This window comes from Camelina sativa, chromosome 13, assembly GCF_000633955.1.
Source record: "Camelina sativa cultivar DH55 chromosome 13, Cs, whole genome shotgun sequence".
NCBI classification, from domain to species: Eukaryota; Viridiplantae; Streptophyta; class Magnoliopsida; order Brassicales; family Brassicaceae; genus Camelina; species Camelina sativa.
The window spans coordinates 578,363-597,840 of record NC_025697.1 but is presented as its reverse complement, the minus strand read 5'-3'; the positions used below and the strand labels follow the sequence as shown (position 1 = coordinate 597,840).

At 37.2% G+C, this 19,478-nt stretch overlaps 3 long non-coding RNA genes across 25 annotated transcripts in view; all 3 read left to right on the top strand.

Moving 5' to 3' along the window:
• The window catches only part of LOC104734243, a 1,530-nt gene extending 1,307 nt beyond the window's left edge, over window positions 1-223 (top strand). For both annotated transcript variants that reach the window (XR_002034846.1, XR_002034845.1), the window contains one exon: window positions 90-223. This is a non-coding gene — a long non-coding RNA (uncharacterized LOC104734243). The remainder of the gene's footprint in view (window positions 1-89) is intronic.
• On the top strand, window positions 8,097-11,336 carry LOC104734242. 9 transcript variants are annotated; one of them, XR_759134.2, is made up of 9 exons: window positions 8,097-8,609; window positions 8,845-8,883; window positions 8,996-9,051; window positions 9,152-9,303; window positions 9,491-9,857; window positions 9,951-10,018; window positions 10,596-10,696; window positions 10,777-11,139; window positions 11,274-11,336. It is a non-coding gene; the product is annotated as an uncharacterized LOC104734242 (long non-coding RNA). The 9 variants fall into 9 exon arrangements; XR_759139.2 differs by having other exon boundaries at window positions 8,099-8,609; window positions 9,491-9,721; window positions 9,803-9,857; window positions 10,777-11,336; XR_759138.2 differs by having other exon boundaries at window positions 8,099-8,609; window positions 9,491-9,725; window positions 9,803-9,857; window positions 10,777-11,336.
• LOC104734240 lies at window positions 12,816-19,477 on the top strand. 14 transcript variants are annotated; one of them, XR_002034870.1, is made up of 32 exons: window positions 12,816-13,095; window positions 13,189-13,259; window positions 13,382-13,468; window positions 13,621-13,683; window positions 13,785-13,883; window positions 14,017-14,075; window positions 14,177-14,264; window positions 14,361-14,436; window positions 14,525-14,561; window positions 14,662-14,934; window positions 15,078-15,133; window positions 15,262-15,321; window positions 15,500-15,559; window positions 15,748-15,786; window positions 15,882-15,945; window positions 16,037-16,120; window positions 16,252-16,341; window positions 16,427-16,502; window positions 16,600-16,638; window positions 16,735-16,857; window positions 16,935-17,053; window positions 17,140-17,296; window positions 17,383-17,476; window positions 17,554-17,588; window positions 17,675-17,777; window positions 17,885-17,950; window positions 18,069-18,107; window positions 18,255-18,292; window positions 18,373-18,788; window positions 18,880-18,987; window positions 19,097-19,182; window positions 19,430-19,477. It is a non-coding gene; the product is annotated as an uncharacterized LOC104734240 (long non-coding RNA). The 14 variants fall into 14 exon arrangements; XR_759123.2 differs by lacking the exon at window positions 19,430-19,477 and having other exon boundaries at window positions 14,662-14,739; window positions 14,833-14,934; window positions 19,097-19,348; XR_759121.2 differs by lacking the exon at window positions 19,430-19,477 and having other exon boundaries at window positions 12,817-12,854; window positions 13,000-13,095; window positions 19,097-19,348.

Below are 19,478 nucleotides of genomic sequence, written 5' to 3'. Positions count from 1 at the left end.
TTCTTTTTTTTTTTTTTTTTGTCTTTTCGTTATGATACATTTGACTGAATAAGAGGTAAAACATTGTTATGATATATACGGTACTCAAGGTTCTGGAGCTTCTGGTGAAAACTGTTTTCGCAATATGCTCAGAGAAGGATTTGTTTTGTGTAATGAAGCTGTTCACGAAACAGAGGAAAGCCCAATAACAACAATTTCAGCCCAATAAACAATGACTACCTACGAAGCCTTGGNNNNGTCCTTTTTTTTTTTTTTTTTTTCTTTTTTTAATAATAATAACTTTTTTAATGTTTTTTCTTTTTTTTTTTCTTTGTAGCTACGAAGAAGAGGAGAGATAGATCGGAGTGGAGACGATTCGTAATCGTACGAGTTAAAAGAGCCCTTAGAGAGGCTACAATCACATGTCTCCATGATGATGTTGGAGCTTCTCTCCGGGGATAGATTGAGGGGAGGGTTGGGTGGGGTGGATTCGTTTTTTCCCGGCAACGGTGTTGTGTACAGTTGAGTATCACTCTAGATTTGGGTGGGGTGGATTCATTCTCAGCGAGGCTTCAATTATCAATTTTACAGGTATTCATTATACAATTATCAATTTTTACCAAATCATGAATTTTTTTGCCTTAGTTGCATTTTCTTTGTTAAGTCTGTCTTATTCAATTGTCTGGGGGGGGGGGGAATCAACGGCCATGATTGAGTCAGAACGTTATTGCATTACTTAAAGAAGTAGTAGAATCAATGTCTTCAGAGAACCTCTGTGTGAAAATGTGATGATATTCGTTTCTATATATTCAATATTCCCTGATATGCTCTCTTTGTTTCAGGTTGGTGTGCCCGTTTATGTAGCAGGGACTGATGTTAAAACCTGCAGATGTATAGCTAATAAGGAAGGTCTAAAAGAAGCTAAAAAAAGACTTATGCAGTTATCATGGATACTGCAGGGAGGCTTCAGGTAAGTCATTGTGCAGGTCGGAGATATTAAAAGTTCATTTTTCTCTTTCCCCTCTCTGTCTCTCTACACTGAATTCTTCTTCATCTGTCTTTGTAGATGCGTCAAGAAGATGCTGAAGATCTATAGAAGAAGATAATGAGTGCAAAGTTCTGACATCAACGATTTCCCAAAGCAGACACGTACTGGTGCGCTAATGGGTTCGATGACACGAGTTCTTGGAAATTGGAATGATTCCCAGAATGGGGAAAGTGAGTCCAGCACATAGCCGAGTAGCAGAAAAGAATCTTTAAGTCATGGAAACAGCAATGATTGAAGTGATGACACCAGGTATTTTCTCTGTTCCTTTATTCCATTCCATTAAACAGACAAATAGCATTTCATAAAACTCGATTTTGGTTGTCTTATTCTTTATTTTAAATATGTTGGACAGAGAAAAGGGAGAACTGCAGGGAGGCTTCGCTTCAGGTAATCTTTCATCTCTGAGACTCATTGTATCATATATCTATTGCAGTTTTAGTCCTGAAAAGAGTAGTGCCACTGTCTATGTAGTTATCATGGATACTGCAGGGAGGCTTGAGGTAATCTTTCGTCCTTCAAATTCATTGTTGTATCATAAGTCTATTGCAGCTTTAGTTGACTCTTTGTGACACATAGATAAAGGCATGATGGACGAACTAAAAGACTTGAGGAAATTTCTAAATCCAACAGAAGTGTTACTAGTTGTTGATGCCATGAGTCATATTATTTGGTCCCTTTCATTCCTCATTCTTCACCATCGTTGCTTGTTGCTTGTTAACAATAGATTGAAAATCCTGGATTGCGTCTAACTTCCTTTTGAAGTCATCGCCGCCGTGGAACTCTGAGACAGTGGAGAGTGATACCTATGTTCACACTGGAAAGGAGCTTCTGAAATTTTCCTGGCATCATGCAGAAGTTACATCGATGAAGATGGTAATGTGGCCCTAATGAATCCTCTTCTTGCTTTGTAAGTAATCTCAGTATCCTCTCTTACCTTTCTTTACTCAACCAATAGTAATCTTCTGATTCGGTGTGCAGGATCGAAGATATATGGTTTGAAGTATGAAGTTCCCTTCCCTCCGATGGAGAAAACTGCTCTTTTTTCTCTGTAAGTTATCTCAATAACCTATCTTCCTTTCTTTACTTTGTTCTGTTTCAATTTTACTCAACCAATAGTAATCTTCTTTTTTCTTTTCTTGGTTTATATTCAATGCAACCAATTCTAATCCTTTTTTGGTTCATTTTCTTACCGTTGCAGGAAACACATCTTCAAACAATGGTAAGGACTAACCAGCAGCATGCATGAGACATCTTCAAAAGCTTCAACGGAAGTTTCTAAGCAGGTACAAAGCTTCTTTTCTCCCCTAGAGAAAGTTGTATGTGTGCATTAAACACTTGATTGCATGCCATCTGACATGCATCTGTTTTCCTCGTTGATTGTTTGAAGAATGAACAAGTTTCATAACAATATACTGAAATTTCATAACATTTATCCCTGAATTGGTACTTGGTAATTTATATTTGATTCTTATAATAATGGCTAGGTGCTCCTGTATTCGTCTTTGAACTGTTTTCGGTGTGTAGTGATTCTACATTCTTTTTGGAATCAAGGGGACTGTTCCTGCTGGTTTTGGCTATGGTCGTACTGTTCACATTCCTCATGACAGGCCGAGCTCTAGTACACAGAATTTGATTGACAGTGGACTAGACAGTGTTCATTTTTTTGTGATTTGGTGGATACTCTTGAATTAGTTTAAATGATTTTTCCTATTTTATCCTTTCATTGTTAGGTGTACATGATTTGAAAAAAAGAAAGAGAAGGAGCTCCAAGCCAAAGAAGCTGAGCTTTGACGACGAAAGCAGGTGAAACTTTAACTCAAGCAGCACCTTTGCAGTTCCTGAAGAAATTGAGGCATATTTTAAAACTTTTTGTGATTAAGGAAAGCCAGTTTAAAGGTGTCTTGTGTATCTTTCTTTTCAGTTGATTGCGTCTGTGTAGGATCTGAAGCGGAGAGAGGTTGCTGCTGCACAAGGTACATATCTTTTCTGCACCTGTTGTAATACTGATACGTAGAGCATTTAAATTCACTGATATATGAAATTTATGATATGTGTCTCTGTCTTGTGTATCTTTTGTTTTCAGTGGATGATTTATTTTGCCTCCGTGTAGGATCTGAAGCAGAAAGAGGATTTATTTTGCCTTCATGGATATAATAACTCTTCTCCTCCAGGTAAATAGTAATTTGGTCCATCTTAATAAATATTGTAATTTACATTTCATAAACCCTTGTTCCTTCCACACATCAAATCAAAACCGCCTTGTACTCGTTTGCCAGATAATCATTGTGGAGTTCCTCGGTAAATTCGCTTCCACAACAGAACTTAACTGGAATTAATGGCTGATGTGCGGTGCCATCGGTGTTATCAGGTCATTTTTATTATATATTGTTTACATTTATGCATGTTGGATACATATCTTATATATATATGTGATATTGGATCTCTTATTTTAGATTGTGAAGGATGCTTTGCTCAGTCAGTGATGGTTCTGATGGATCGTTTCCTTCTCTGCGCTACATCTTCAGGTAGTGTTCTTCCTCTTAACCGATTTTTGTTCTTTCTAAATAAGTGAAATTAAATATCTCTGTCTCTTTGATGCAGACCGTCGAGGCACTGGGATTAATTGCTGAATCTATTCCTAGTGTTATAGTGATACTAATTGCTTCTGTTTGAGATGAAGTCATTATCATTGCGTACGACTTTTGATGTTGCAAAGTGGAAGTTCTGTTTCGGCTTCCTTGCCTACACTTCCTTGCATTTGTACATCATGAGTTTGTGTGGTGGCTTTATATGTTTGTTGTTTTCAGTGTAGATTGCATAGAAAGCAAAAACTGAAAGTTTCAAGCTTTTGCCTAGTTATCTTTCAATAGGGACGAACTTGGAGCTTCCATCTCTGGTAGATTCAGGTGTTCTGATTATTGCGTTTGGCTAGTGATTATTGATTGTGTCTCTGTTGATTTGTGAATTACTTCCGAGTGTTATAGTGAGCTTTCACCGACTCATCTATGTGCAATGCTTGTTGAAAACATAACAAACGTCTAAGTTGAACTTTTTTAATTTGACCAGTTGGCATCTTTTGCTTTGGCCGGGAAATTCATTCCGATGCTGGCGGCTCTTAGAAGCAACAAACTATCGGTACTAAAATGCGGGGGCAAGAAAAAAAAAGTCTTCAGGAGAAGGTAATGTTACTTACACAGCTTGTGATTATTAACTGAATTAACATAAGAAATGGCCGCTGTTGTTCATTTTGTTGATTTTGAATTCTTGTTCTAATGAAATCTGCCTTTCTTCCATGCAGGATGACTTAGATTACCATGTAGATGTCACTTGACTCTCGCTTACGGGTAAGTATATTCTGTGAACAAATTAGTCTCATTAGTTGCTAGCCTAAGCTGGTCCACTGATAAGCTAAAGACCAGAACCTCTCTGTAGTTGCCTTTTTAAATCATAAAAAGCAACAATTTGGAGGGACGGGTAAGTTTGCAATGTGGCTCACGATCATCTAGTTCGTTCCTACTTGTGAATTCTTCTTTGGGTTTGGTTTTGGATAATGGCTTTTGATGCTTTGCTTCTTCTCTTGGTTTTGTTCTTCCTCTTAACACTTCTTATAAGATGCGCAAGCAGAAGGTGACAAAATCATCTTGGAAACAGGTTACTAACTGGTCTCTTTCCTTTTTTTTTACCTATGTATCTATCATGCTGCACCTATTTCTAATGTTTGATCATATTCTTAGTTCATGTGATTTTTACCTCTTGGATCTGTTATATTAGATTGCGGAGGATGTTTTGCTCTGTCAGTGATGGTTCTGATGGATCGTTGTCTTCTCGGCGCTACATCTTCAGGTAGTGTTCTTCCTCTTAACCGATTTTTTTTCTTTCTTTCTATATAAGTGAAATTAAATACCTCTGATGCAGATCGTCCAGGTTCGATGAGAGAAACATCAGGTCTGATGCAGATCGTCCAGGTTCGATGAGAGAAACATCAGGTTACTAACTGGTCTCTTGCCCTATATCTATGTTGTCCGATTGCGTCGTTTCCATCATCCACGTTTCGTTCTCATCGACCTCATCGATTCTCGAAACAAAATTCAAGAAACGGGACATGCAACTGATAGAAGCAGTTCAATGGCTTAATCATATTTTTCTTAAGTATCAACTTAACAAAGGTTTAGTGTGAGAGTAAACCGGGGCTGGTTTAGCTTATTTCTTTTGTCTATCTATATATACAATGTGGAGNGAGAGAATAAGAGAGGGTTATCGGGTATTTGGTGAGGTCTTTTAGGGGGAGTGGGAGGAGCTCCATTAACAAAATCCTCAGTTCTTTTGTAATTCCAGTTCTATAATCTATCATATCCATTTCTATAAGCAAAACGTATCAAATTGGTATCAGAGCAGCTCGACCCAATGGGAGATAGTGATGGTTCTGTGGAGATTCCTGTTTATTATGGCGATGAAGATCCAGCGATGTGGATTTCATGGGTTGAAGATTACTTCACGGACCATGGATTCATGGAAGAGACAAAGATTTCTTTTGCATATGGATTTATGGAAGATGATGCTCTATTGTGGTTCCAGGAGTCACGGACTGCGTTCACTAGCTGGAATGAGATCAAGATGGGTCTGCTTCAACGATTCAGCAAAGGAAAAGAGAGTATTGTGACTGTTTACACGCAGAGTGATGAATTTGACTCTAAGGTGAGCAGATGGTCAAGCTATTTAGATAGGCTAGAGAAATATCTCCTTGAGACTGAAGAACAGTTTGAAACCCCAAATCTGAGTGGTGAGAAGAAGGAGAAGGTAGCTTCTGACTGTGAGGAGATTAAAAGTGGGTTTGCTGACATAAAGAATGGAGAGACGCACGCACATGAGGAAGAAAAACAGATGGAGGCCAACAGAGGTGAAAATGCCTTCCAAGTGTTCGATGAAATGCCTAATAGAAGAAAATGGAACACAAAGAAGAAGAGGAAGAGATGGAAGAGGCTTCCAACGACTAGATTTGAGAATTTTTATAATCTTATTGGAGATAGAGATGTTATGACAGCGTTGGCCAAGAGCATACATGGTAACTTGAGACCTCATTTCTCACATGGTTTAGAGAGACAACAAAGCCATAAGGAACAAGCAGCTCAGCTAAATAATGCGTACCAGTTGTTCGGCAAAATGTCTAGAAGAAAGAATAGGAGATATCAGAACAAGTTCACAAAGGCTAAGGGGTTTAAATACAAAGCTGAAAAAGTGGAACCTATGCCTACTCAATTCCAGAAGAATATCAATAGAGGAAAAGCAAGGAGGGAAGAGGAGAAATTAAAAGCCAAAGTGAACAAAGATACACATTTACTGGTTGTTGAGAGACCATGGAAAGGTCAAGGAGTGAGAAAAAGGGAAAAGATGAAATGTGGTAAGTTTAGGAGGTGCAAGTTCAAACCAAAGAACAATGACCAACTCAAATTTCAGTCTGACATGAAGAGAGACTTCAAAATTCAAAACAGGATGGGAATGGAAGGATGTAAAAGAGTGATGTGTGTTTGTGTTGGGATTGATAGGCTGCTGTTGTGGGAAGCTAAGGTAAAGACGAAGAAGTCACAAATTGGGAACAAAGTAGACTGTTTCCAAGTGCCTGATGATAGACTGCGGAATAAAAGTAGAATCACAAGGGAGAAGACATCCTCCAAAAAGTGGAACCAAGGAACAAAGTTCAAAGAGAAAGTCAAAAACAAGCTTAGGAAGAATGCACAAATCGATTCTCTTCACCAGAGGGATTTCAATGATCAACTTAAGAGGAAAAAGAAGAGATTCTACAACAAGCTCAAATACAGATTCAAGGTGCTGCACGTGGAGAAGCTACTTCGACATCTGGGGAAGAACAAGTGCAAAGGTCATAAAACTTGGGCAGTGAGAGAATCACAGGGGCTAACAAGCTTTAGTAACATGAGAAACATGAGCACTGACCAAGTGGCTGACAAGATATGGCCATTGAAGTTACCTAAGAAGGAGATAAGGAGTGTTGTAACGTCTTTTGCAGAATGGGACAGTCAGTTTCAGGAAATTTTCATTGATGTGCTAATAATTGGAGTCAACATAGCTAAGGAGAGGATGAGCTGTACTAGCAGAAAGAGACACAAATTTCGACATAAGCACAAGAAGAAATTAATGATGTTCTTTACTCTTCACTCAAAGGGAGCTTTTGTTGAGCAGATTTTCAGAGTGATGAAGAGAACAAGGCTGAAGTGTAACCGAAACCTTACTAAGTTCAACAATTGTGTCTATGCATTGATTGGTGTAAAGCTGGTGTTGAGGATGATGACAGTTGATAAGAAGCACTCCATGACAAGCGGGAAGAGAGCCAAGTTTAGAAAGAACATCTTTCTCTGCTTTAAGAAGATTCAGTGGCAGAGATTTTTGGTTGATCATACGAAAATCAGATTGAAGGGATGGAAGAAACCCTCTAAATCAACAGAGATCGAGCACATGTGGCAAAAAATTACAAAAATCAGATTGCTTAAGAGTAAAGATGAAGGTTGTGGGGGTGTTGACAAAACGAAAGCGTTAAATGGGAGACATGGGGTTAGCTTGGAAATAGTTGCACTGGTTCTTACTGCAGGTTTCATGCATGGTGATGACTATTCTCAGGAACTTGCTGCTGCAATGGAGGTCTCAACAAAACAGAAGCATACAGTCTCATTAGCCTTCACTACTGCTGATAAATTTCAAACAATGCTGAAAATCAGAGTGGCTGCTGTTAGTCGAGAAAGGGAAGTAAAGTTGATGGAGATGGGTTTTCTGATTGTCTATCTAAACACGGTTGCTGAACAGGAACAAGAAAAGAATGGCATGGCTTGGGAAATTTGTTATCTTGAGCAAAAACTTTGGGAGATAGAGCAGGTGTTTCCACTGGCCAAACAGATAATCTTATTGCCTAGTTCAGTGTCCTCCTTGGCAAAAACAATAAGACATGGCAAAATTGAAGACATGGTGACGTGTGAGACTCTGTTTACGAGCAAGGGACACAATGTTGATGCAGCTAAAGGAAAATCTCCATGTCGAATCAGAACGGAATTTGAATTTGGAGGCTAGAGACAGTCTTAAAACAGAGCAAGAGGAGTTGTTGGTGAAGTGGGAAGTGTTGCCAGATGTTGACTGTCCTGGGAAGCTCAAAGAAGGGGTTGGCTAAACAGGTTGTTTATTTCAACCTTGAGGACAAGGTTGTTTTCAAAGGCAGGGGTATTGATAGAAGCAGTGAAAATGCATAATAATAAGTAACTTAACCATGGTTTGTTGTGAGACTTAACCATGGTTAGTTTAGGTTATGTCTTGAGTATGGCTATATATAAGATCGGAGAGAATAAGAGAGGGTTATCGGGTATTTGGTGAGGTCTTTTAGGGGGAGTGGGAGGAGCTCCATTAACAAAATCCTCAGTTCTTTTGTAATTCCAGTTCTATAATCTATCATATCCATTTCTATAAGCAAAACGTATCAGCAACTCAGAGGCGAAAACGGATGAAGCATCACAAAAATTGACTACGAGCAGCAAGTCATCAAGCTTCTTGTCTTTTCTCTGTCCATTGCTTAAAGTTTTCTCTGGTGAGTCATTCTCTCTTCCATTCTCTATCTAGTTCTTCCTCAATTATGTTTTCGCTTGCCTCTTGTGTGAGTCTTGACACTTTCTGCTGTTATATTATCAACTCAAGTGTGTGTTGTTTTCTAGGTTGTGTTTGTTTCTTTTGATGTTTTCAGTGTTGTGTATTAGAGTTATGTCTTGAAATTGCTTACCGAGAGTGATAGGTTCAATCTAATATTTCTCAGCTGTTGTTTTCAGGGAGGTGATCCTTGTCAACATCGGAATCATGCTCTGGAGGTTAGTCATGGTTTTAATTTATGGAGTTGTCTTTTTCATTTTGCAATCTACATGTCATGTCCTACAATATTCTTGGTAGTGTTTCTTATTGAAATGTTTGAAATGTGCACAGGATCCATGTAGACCAGGAATCAAAGATTCAGTTTGTGTCAAAATGCTGGTGTCAAGGTACTTCCTTTGTTCGATTATATATTCTTGAAAAAGGTCAATGACGAAAATTTATTGTTTAGCTTGTTAATAACGCTTGATGATATATGTTGATTTTCAGGTCCGTGTGGTGATGGGTGACAATATCCAAAATGCCAGGGCTATTGCTGTGGAGTGTGGAATATTAACTTCAGATGCATGTGCCTCTGAGCCTACTCTGAGAAGTTGCAGCATTGGCTTCCCGTGTGCTTCCAAGGAGTCAATTAGTTCAGCGTAAGTGACAGTCTTTAGATCTTTAGTTTCTTCCATTAGAAAGGATAAGGAAGCATAGCTTTTAGGCATAGAAGCAAGCATTTTGACAACTAAATCAAAGTTAGTTTTGCCTTCTCCTAATGCTCTCATTTGATTTGCTACAGCTTGGATCCTATCAGAATATGCTTTGACTTTTTCTCCTTTTCAGATTTTCAAACTCTCTTCTTAGGGATTGAAGTTCAACAGTTTTGAACTTTTCATTACCTTGGTAGGATTGCTCCAAGAGTTTCCAGGCTTGATGTGCTTAAGTTTCAGAGAGGACTTCATCAAAGACGATGTCTGCTACACCATGCTGAATGAGTTGAAGGGCAGCAATGTCTTTGGATTTAAGCGAGCCTTACAATTTCCTGTATCTACTCCTTTTTCTGCTGTAGGAGTTGTATGTAGGTTCGGCTTGGTACTCCATCTTTGACAACATCCCAGATATCTTTATTCATGAGTGTAGTTTTCATTCTTGCAGACCAGAACTCGTAATTCTGGCCATCAAAGACTATAACAAGTTGAGATAATTGCAGGTTTATCGCCATCTCTCTCGTTTTCTTTTCTGGTTTTTTCTTTGGTAATTCTTGTTCTGACTTCTTCACTTTTCTTGTTTCTTGCTTTAACAGGCACAGGCTCCTAGCTATCTATCAAGTTGAGCTCTGATACCATGTTGAACTCTTGCTCATATCTTCAGGTATGTTTTCACTCAGTCTTACTTTAATTTTCCACTCTTTTCTCTTAGAAATCGATTTTACTTAAACTTGTTTCATTTCATTACATCCATAACCTTACAACTCTTCTTACACACATACCTAATAGAGTTTTTACTAACTACACACACTTGCATATATCTTTTCACCTTAACTCTAGACACCTAGGATCACTTACACAAGCAACACCACTTGTGTTTAGGCTACAGCAACTCCCAACAACTCTCCACTGTTCCGAATCAGACCTAGCAACTTCTCTAATTATTCTGACTGTAGTACTTAGCTTAGAGTACATCAAACTACTTCTACGAATGGGCCACAACAAAACCAACTAGACATTTTCTGTTGGGGAAAAATCACTTCTGCAGTCCCAAACACATCTAGACCTAAAAACCACAAAACATTATTTCTTATGTTGACTTCTTCTGTTCACGTTTCTTCTCCTCTTTGACTCTTCTTCTTCTTCGTTTAGTGAGTCTCTAGGTTTTATCTCCTCTGTTTATCTCTTGACTCCTTTAAGACTTGTTCCTTTCTCACAGAAGTTGTTTGTCTTCTTTACAGGGCCACTTGAAGAGGTCAATCATATCAAAGAGCAGCTTCAAAGGTGTGATCAAGAATCGTCTCTTCATGGGTATATAATAGCCAAAACTCTTGTCCTCCAGGTAAATTGTAGTTTGGTCCATCTTAATAAACCCTTGTTCCTTCCACATTAAACCAAAACCGCCTTGTATTCATTTGTCAGGTAATCATTATTGTTGAGTTCCTCGGTTAATTCGCTTCGACAACAAAGCTTGACTGGAAACAATGGCTGATATGTGTTGCCATCGGTGTTATCAGGTAACTTTTATTATATATTGTCTACATATATGCATGTTGGATACATATCGTATATAGATATGTGCAATGCTTGTTGAAAAGATAACTAACGTCTTACTTGAACCAACGTTATACGGACAACGACATTCATAGATAATCAACTTTTCTTAGTGTGTCAATAGGCAGGCAGCTTTGTTTCTCTGCAGTGTTGTCTCCACTGTCTATGTGGTTTTGGTCTCTGATATAGGAGGTTCCTTGAGTAGTCCCCCGAACAGCTTTAATGGCAACAGTGAGCTCCTCCTTTTCAATCCCTCTGCTTTAATCACAATCTATGATGCCCCTTTGTTCTTTAATGTATTCTGCAGATGCATCACTAGTTTCTTCTATACTGCGTTTGAATTTGATTCAATGTTACTTTATTAGCCACATCAAAATGGAAAGACTTAAAAAGATCATAGCTACATCAATACCATTCTTATTCCAGTTCACCCAACTCTCTCTAAACCATATGTGTAAACAAGATTACATAAGATCGTTAAACACAGCGGTCTCCAGGTAAAACTTTTGACATGACTTGAGAACCCAATGAGCAAGAAATCAGAAGGACTAGGTAAAAAGCTTGCTAGGTGTTCTCTGTTCTGAATGGTTTTGTTGTAATAAAAAGAAACGTGAAACTGGTTAATTTGAAAATGATGGCAATTTTGTACAGAACACCATAATAGTTGTTTGATAGATAATAATAATAGAAAACACAGTTATTTTATGATTCCCCTTCATCGCTAGTAAGCAAGCTTATGATTTATGTTCATATTCATAACCACTGGGGCTTGCATGTGTTTCTGTGCTGCGCTCTGATTCTTCAGAAGATGGGTCAGAAACTGTATGAGAGGTTGTAGACTGTCAAGAGGCATATACAGGTAGGGACTAAGCAATTCGGTTCATTAAAAAAATTGCAGCATCATAAAATAAAAAAACTGATGAGTTGTTGTAAGATGATGATGTCTGTTTAAAAGATGATGAGTTGTTTTTTAAATGTGGTTTATTAAAGAACTAGTGGCTAGGACAATGCAGAGACATAAATGATCACTTCCCATTCGATCTTGATCTCTGTCCCATCTGATTCTGTGTTGTAAAGCTTTTAGCGCTTCTTCTGATGGGAAATATTAGGTAATATTTCTTTGTTTGATTTTGGATTTCATTCGAATATGAACTCATCACACTCTAATTGAATCTGTATCAGTTTAACAAAAATAATATTGCAAAAAAAAATGTCCATAATTATGTTTTTTTTTACGACAGCTTGGTTTTGATTTAATCGTATAAGATTTTACTTTGATTCTAATAATTCTTCAAAATAATTTAAATATATAAAATAAATTTAAATAAAACAACAAAATATAAATATTATATAAACTCTTTCTAGTGGGGCTGGCCAGTGGCCACAGTAGCAAAAAAAAAAAAAAAACTAAAAAAGAAATTGGAAAAGGGCAATAGGAAGTAGAAAGAGATGGTTGACAAAAAATAAAAAAGAAGAAGAAAGAGATGGTTGTTGATGTGGGTACAAAAACTTTCAATGTAATTTTGGATGGGCTCGGGTTTCAATCTTTTTATTGTGCAAAATCAGCGTGGGCTTTTTTAGGCCTTATAGTTTGTTACAAATAATAAATATAGTCTTGAAAAAAAAATAAAACAAAAATAATAATAAAAGAGTCAACGTTGTTTGTTTGACTACCAATGACCGTCTCACTGAGAAAAGGAAATTGGAAATAACGGTTCGTAACGAAAAGAAAAGGAAATATATAGGATTAGGAAATAGATAAAATCTGAACCATTGAATCTCACCAGAGATAAAATCTGAACCATTGAATCTCACCAGAGATAAAATCATGACCGTCCAAATAATTCACACGCTCTCATCTCTATAAATAAATGATGAGTCCACCACCCTCTTTCTCAATAATCTCTTTTTTTTATTTGTTGTTGTTTGCGTTAGTTATAGCTCTGGTGGGTGAAGTGATTCTTCTTCTTCTTCTCTTAAGCGCTTGTCTTTTTGAGATTTTATGGGTCGATCAATGATTTTTCTTCGTCTTCTTCGTCTTCTTCTTCTTCTAAATGTTTCCGATTGATTGATTTTTTTTTTGTTTTCTAGGGTTTGGTTTCTAATTTTTTTTTTCCTAGTGGCTTTGATCTATCGGTGATGGCTTTGTGATTGGTTTGTTGGGTTCTCTCTGTTACGTATCCTACGGTAACTCTGCTTCTTCTTCTTCTTCTTCTTCTTCCTCTGGTTGGGTTTTTTTTTTTTACTAACAAGTTTCTTCGTCTTCTGTCTTCTTGGCAGGTGTTTTTTTAATTCTATATGATCCAGTTATGGCCTTTCGACTCTGAAATCTCTCAACTTCAACTTCTAGGGTTTGCTTTCTAAATTTGATTTTTCTTCTTTCTACCTTCTAGGGTTTCCTTTCTTCAATCGAATTCGTTTTTAATTTACTCATCGTTCTATTGTTGTTAATCCAGATAGATTGATTATGTAGGATTCGTTTGATTGAGGAGGAGGCTACTAAGATCTCTCGCTGATGGTTTTGATTGAGGAGGAGGGTACTAATATAAGATCTTCTAGGGTTTGTTTTCATCCCTTGTCACTCTGTTTTCTCTGTTTGTTTTTAACGATTTTGTTTGTTTCTTTGTTTCTCTAATTAGCGATCTCTCTCTCTCTCTCTCTCTCTCTCTCTCTCTCTAATGCATGTATTCTTTTGGAATTACTCCTGAACAGCAAGCAAGCTTTGTCATAATCTTGTCAAAGGATGGATCACAGCAAGAAGCAATATGGAGTGGGGTAAGTTTGCAGCCACGAGACTTGCTTATATACATCTGGCTATTTCTTATCTCTTGTCTCTAGCTAACTTTTGGTATGCATGTTTTTTTTTGTTACGTCAGCCTCAAGGATTGTCATATTAACTCAGGACTAGCAGAGAAAGGCATCAGTGGAGATGGTGATGATGACTTGCTAAAGCTCATGACCATTTATGGTTTCTGGTACTAAGATCTCTCGGTGATGGTTTGATTGTGGAATATTCTTTTTGTTTGTCTTCCTAATCCGCCATATTTACTCTCTCCTTTTCGATATAGTGAAACAAATGTTGATATGGCCTTTTTGTTTTCCTCTCAGGAGTTGAAAAACCAACAAGCATCAATGTGGAGGGACGGGTATGTTTGCAATATGAAGGGGTAAGCTTGCACTCACTCATGAAACGTTCTTATCTCTGGTTATCTTTATCACTTGTCTCTAGTTTAACCATGGTATGCATGTTTTTTTCTTGTTGCATCAGCCTCAACGATTTGCTCAATACTACCAGAGAAAGGCATCAGTGGAGATGGTGATGACTTGCTTAGCCGCAAGACCATTGATGGTTTCTGGTATGAAGATGCACCTTTGTTTAATGTCCTGTTTTGCTTAAGTTTTCCCTGCTCACTCTCTCATATGGCGTGTTGGTTTTCTTCTTTTCATCGCAGGGGTTTCTTTCGGATGCTTGCCATGCATGATCTCACTTTGTTGATGGTTGCTGCAGTAGCACAGAAAAAAATAGAGGTTTGTGATTGTTGTCACAGGTAATTTTTCACTTAATATATGATATTTTTAATATTGGGTTGTTCTGATGCTTTCTTCTCCCCTACAGCTGCTGTCAGTGACTACAAACCTCTTCACGTTTAAGAGTAAGACTAAGATTCGTCTCTCGCGTCTTGTGTGTTGTTGGGTTTTCATATGTGAATGCCTTGTTTCTAATGGTCTTCTTTATTTTTTTTTTTCTCTCAGGTTGGTGAGAGATTTTGGAATTACTTCTGAACAGCAAGGATTACAACAAGCAGCAATATGGAGGGGATAAGCTTTGCAGTCATGAGACATGCTTATATATATATCTGGTTATTTCTTATCTCTTGTCTCTAGCTAACTTTTGGTATGCGTGTTTTTTTTTTGTTGCATCAGCCTCAAGGATTGTCAAATTTGCTCTAGACTAGCAGAGAAAGGCATCAGTGGAGATGATGGTGATGATGACTTGCTAAAGCGCAAGACCTTTTGTGGTTTCTGGTACTAAGATCTCTCGGTGATGGTTTGATTGTGGAGTATTCTCTTTGTTTGTCTGCCTAATCTCCCATATTTACTCTCTTTCTCGATATAGTGAAACAACTAATGAAACAACTGTTGATATGGCCTTTTTGTTTTCCTCTCAGGAGTTGAAAAACAAACGACCATCAATATGGAGGGACGGGTAAGTCATTGGCTTAAGGTAAGTTAACTCTGTTCTTCTCTCTTTCTTCTTTTAACATGGATTTGAGATGCTATAATTGATCGTTTTCAAGCTTTGAATTGATGGTTTTAGGGTTTATATCTTCTGTGTGTGTGTGTGTTTTTCAGGTGGAATTGAAGAAAGTGGATCATTGTCTCTTGTTGCTAAAGATGGAATTGTCTATTATGGTAAGGCCATATAATTTGTTTGTCTATTCTTTATACGACTCATAGAAGGTTTCATTAGTTTGTGAAATTGTTGGAACAGTGTTACATGTTCACTTCCTAATTTTCACTTTTGGTTCTGTGGTTTTTTTCCTTCTTCTACTTACATGTTGATGTTTACTTGTCCTTTTTCTTATTTCAGGTTTTGGATGATGCTTTTATGAATCAGTGATGGCTTTGAATGATCATCCTCACTCTTCAGGTGTTTTCATGGGTTCCTTGCTCTCAACACATCTCTTTTATCTGTTTCTTAATTTTCACTTTGGTTATGTGGTTTTTTTTCTTCTGATTGCATGTTAAAGGTTTGTTCAATTTTGACACCCAAAACCTTTCGTACTTGAATGAATATGTTTGTTTGTAACATAACTCTGCTTTGTTTTGTATTTGCAGGTCTTAGTCTGATTTTGGAAACCAATTATTTGTTTTAAGGTGCTGCATACTTCAGATCTTTGATTGAAACTTTATCTTAATATATGTCTTGTGAATAATGTTTTCAAGTATTCTGATGATGATTTCATTTGCAGCTTGCTTATGGAGCGACGTGGTTCCGGGGAAAGGTACATTTGATCATTACAACATGATGACAAAGTATAATGTCTTCTGTCTTATCTTCGAATGAATTTACTTACTTTCAGTATTTTTGTTTGTAACATAACTCTGCTTTGTTTTGTCTTTGCAGGTCTCCATCTCATTTTGGAAACCAATTATTTGTTTTAAAGTGCAAAGCATACTTCAGATCTTTGATTTGAAAATTTATCTTAAGGTATATCTCGTGAATACTTCATTCTACATGTACTGTAAGGTAGTATTCTTTATACAACTCTAGAAGGTTTATTTAGCTGTGAAATTGTTGGAAACAAACTTACATGTTCACTTCTGAATTTTCACTTTCAGGTTAAGATAGGGCTTGGAGACGAGGCAGGAGATCACTACTACTATGTTCTCTCTCGGTTCCAAGTTTGGAGAATGCTAACTGTTACTAAGGTTTGTTCAATTTTGACACCCACAACCTTTTGTACTTGAATGATTCTCACAATGGTTACAAAGATTTTGATCATTTTTTTTTCAGATCCCAAATCATGACGGGCTATAAAGATTTCTCTTAAGCGCTAGAAGCTTCTTATCGACAGCAGTCTTCCTGATATGTATGCCGCAACTCATCTTCTGTCTTTTCATAGATTCAATTATACTTACTTCCAATGTTTGTTTGTAACATAACTCTGCTTTGTTTTGTCTTTGCAGGTCTCCGTCTCATTTTGGAAACAATTTATTTGTTTCAAGGTGCAGCATACTTCAGATCTTTGATTGAAACTTAATCTTAAGATATGTCTTCTGAATAATGTTTTGAGGTATTCTGATGATGATATCATTTTGCAGCTTGCTTATGGAAGATTACGTTAAATTATTACTACATGATGACAAAGTAATACGCTACATATGCTTATGGACCGACGTGGTTATGGGGAAGAGTACATTAAATCATTACAACATGATGACAACGTAATACGCTACGTATGTTTTTGTCTTGTTCGATCATATTTTCTCAATGTTTATATATTATTTTTTTTGGGTTTTAGATTCCATCATCAAAGAGTGCCTCTTGTCATACCTGTTTGCGGAACAGCTTCTGTTGGCAAGTCCACTTAACAGCTTCTGCTCAGAGACTAAACTTGCCATACGTCTTACAGAGTTACAGGTAAGCATTCTTCAGATCTTTTCATTGCATTCTCATTTGTTTGTTATTTTTTGAGAAATTATAGTATGTGCTCATTTGTTTCACAGACGGACATGGTATATGAGCTACTTCGAACAACAATTGAGTACGTTTTCTCCTTTATAATGATGGACATACTATGAAGAAGAGATATCCAAACATGTTGAGTTCCCTTTGGAGTTGGACTTGCTTCCTTACATGAGCACTAGTAACGAAGATTTCCAAGTAAGTGACTAGCTTTTGGTTCCATAAAATCATCTTGAGATTTTCATGTCTTAACATCCTAACTGGTTATTATTTTGTTTCTTCAGGTTTCTACAAAATACCATCTTTCGGCCATTGGTCATTACTCCTCTTGTCTGAGGTCAGCTCATGAGACATGGCATTAGTTTGATGACGCCCAAGGTAATATGATATAACAGTTTTATTTGATTTATGAGTTATATTATTCACAGTACTGAATTCTTGATTTTGTTCCTCAGATGATTGTTTGGCTGAAATTGCTCGTGACAACAAGGTATTAAACACTTGTTTTTGATTCCTGGTTTCATTTCTTGTTCTGCAGTTTTACTTGATTTTATCTTCCTCAACTCTGTTTTCCAGTGAAGTCTGGTGCCAAAGAAGTCTACTTTCTCTTCTGGTACTAAAGCGCCTGCATCTCATAAACTGGTCACTGACCTGATTTTCAAATACCTTTGCAGAATGGGTACGTTAGATTTCATTCTTGTTATTTCACATTCTTTTTCATCTCTGGTCACTGACCTGATTTTCAGACAGTGAGTTGAAGTAACAATACTTGGGATCAAATTTCAGGGAATTGATTACTTAAAGTATGACAACTGCAACTCAGTCTTCTGCCCCCAATTATTAATTCCTTTTGTAAGCGATTAAGATGTGTTGTTATGCCACAACTAAGTCTTCTGTCTTATCATCGATTAAATTTTATTTACTTTCGATGTATGTTCCTAACATAAATCACTTTGTTTTGTCTTTGCAGGTCTCAATCGGATTTTGGCAACCAATTTATTTGTTTAAGGTGCAACATATATTCCTTGTGTTTGATCTTATTATTATGTTCTTTATGTGTATGCCACTACTCGTCTTCTCTCTTATCTTCGAATAAATTTACCAACTTTCGATATGTTTGTTTGTAACATAACTCTGCTATGTTTTGTCTTTGCAGGTCTCAGTCTGATTCTGGAAACAAATTATTTGTTTAAGGTGCAGCATACTTCAGATCTTTGATTAAACTTTATCTTAATATATGTCTTGTAAATAATGTTTTCTGATGATGATTTCAGTTTGCAGCTTGGTTTTGGACCGACGTAGTTATGGGGGAGAGTACATTATTAAATCATTACAACTGTTGTTGCAGTTGTTGCTGTTAAAGTAAAATGTCTTGGTGGGCCAGAAAGTGATGGAAGTGGTACCATTGTTGATGCAGTTTCACGTCCTGGATGAGACTTTTCAGATCCTGTGATTTCTGCAACCCTTAGTATTGTGCAGGGCGTTCATGGCTTCTTCCCTATCTTCAATTGTTTATGATTGAGATAATCCAGATTGTGTGTGGTTTTCAGAACTGCCGCAGACTCGATTTTTAGCACCGTTTATATTTCCTTTTCTTCTGCTGGGCTTCCGGGGTTCGGACAAAAGCTTTCCCACAGAAAACATTTGCCCTCTGTGAATTGGTTGATTTCCTACTCAAAAGTATTCAACGGTATGCTTACATATCCTCAGTTTAAACCTGTCTTGGTTTACTGTTTCGAATTTTTGTATATAAAAAGTTGCTTTTTTTTCTTTTTCTTCAGGCATTGGGATCTTTCTATGAGAAGTTCGGACCAGACATCATCAACATCATGAGGACAAAGGCCAGAGAGGTGTTGCAGAGGGAAGAGGATCTTAATGAAATTGTCCAGGTACGTGTCACTTGTCCTTGTATTGGTATCAATGTCGTATACTAAGTAAGAAGGATAATGTATCATCAGTTTAGACTAGCTCTTATATTGTGCTTGCTGTTTCTGCAAGGCTAAAGAAATTTCTCTTTCACACCGTAAGAATATTCCTACATCTTGCTCTTCCACTTTTGGTGAACCTTATACGACCAAGAAAAGGTAAATCTCTAACAGCAGAAGATCAACGATGGCTAAGATTTATTCTTACATTACAGAGTATTTTGGTATGTTATGGGGGTGATAGCATTGGGATCAGCTCTAAAGCACATAGTGAAATATATCCAGAATCAAGTCAAATACCACTTTAGCCTAGCCTATAAACAAACTAGTAGAGTGATCTTCAGAATAACATATAGTATCTGTGGAATAGTCCCTGCCATGATGACTAACCGTTGTGTGATTGTAGACGGAGCAAAAGGGGAAGAATCCTCTGCAAAATGAGTAGCTTCAATCAT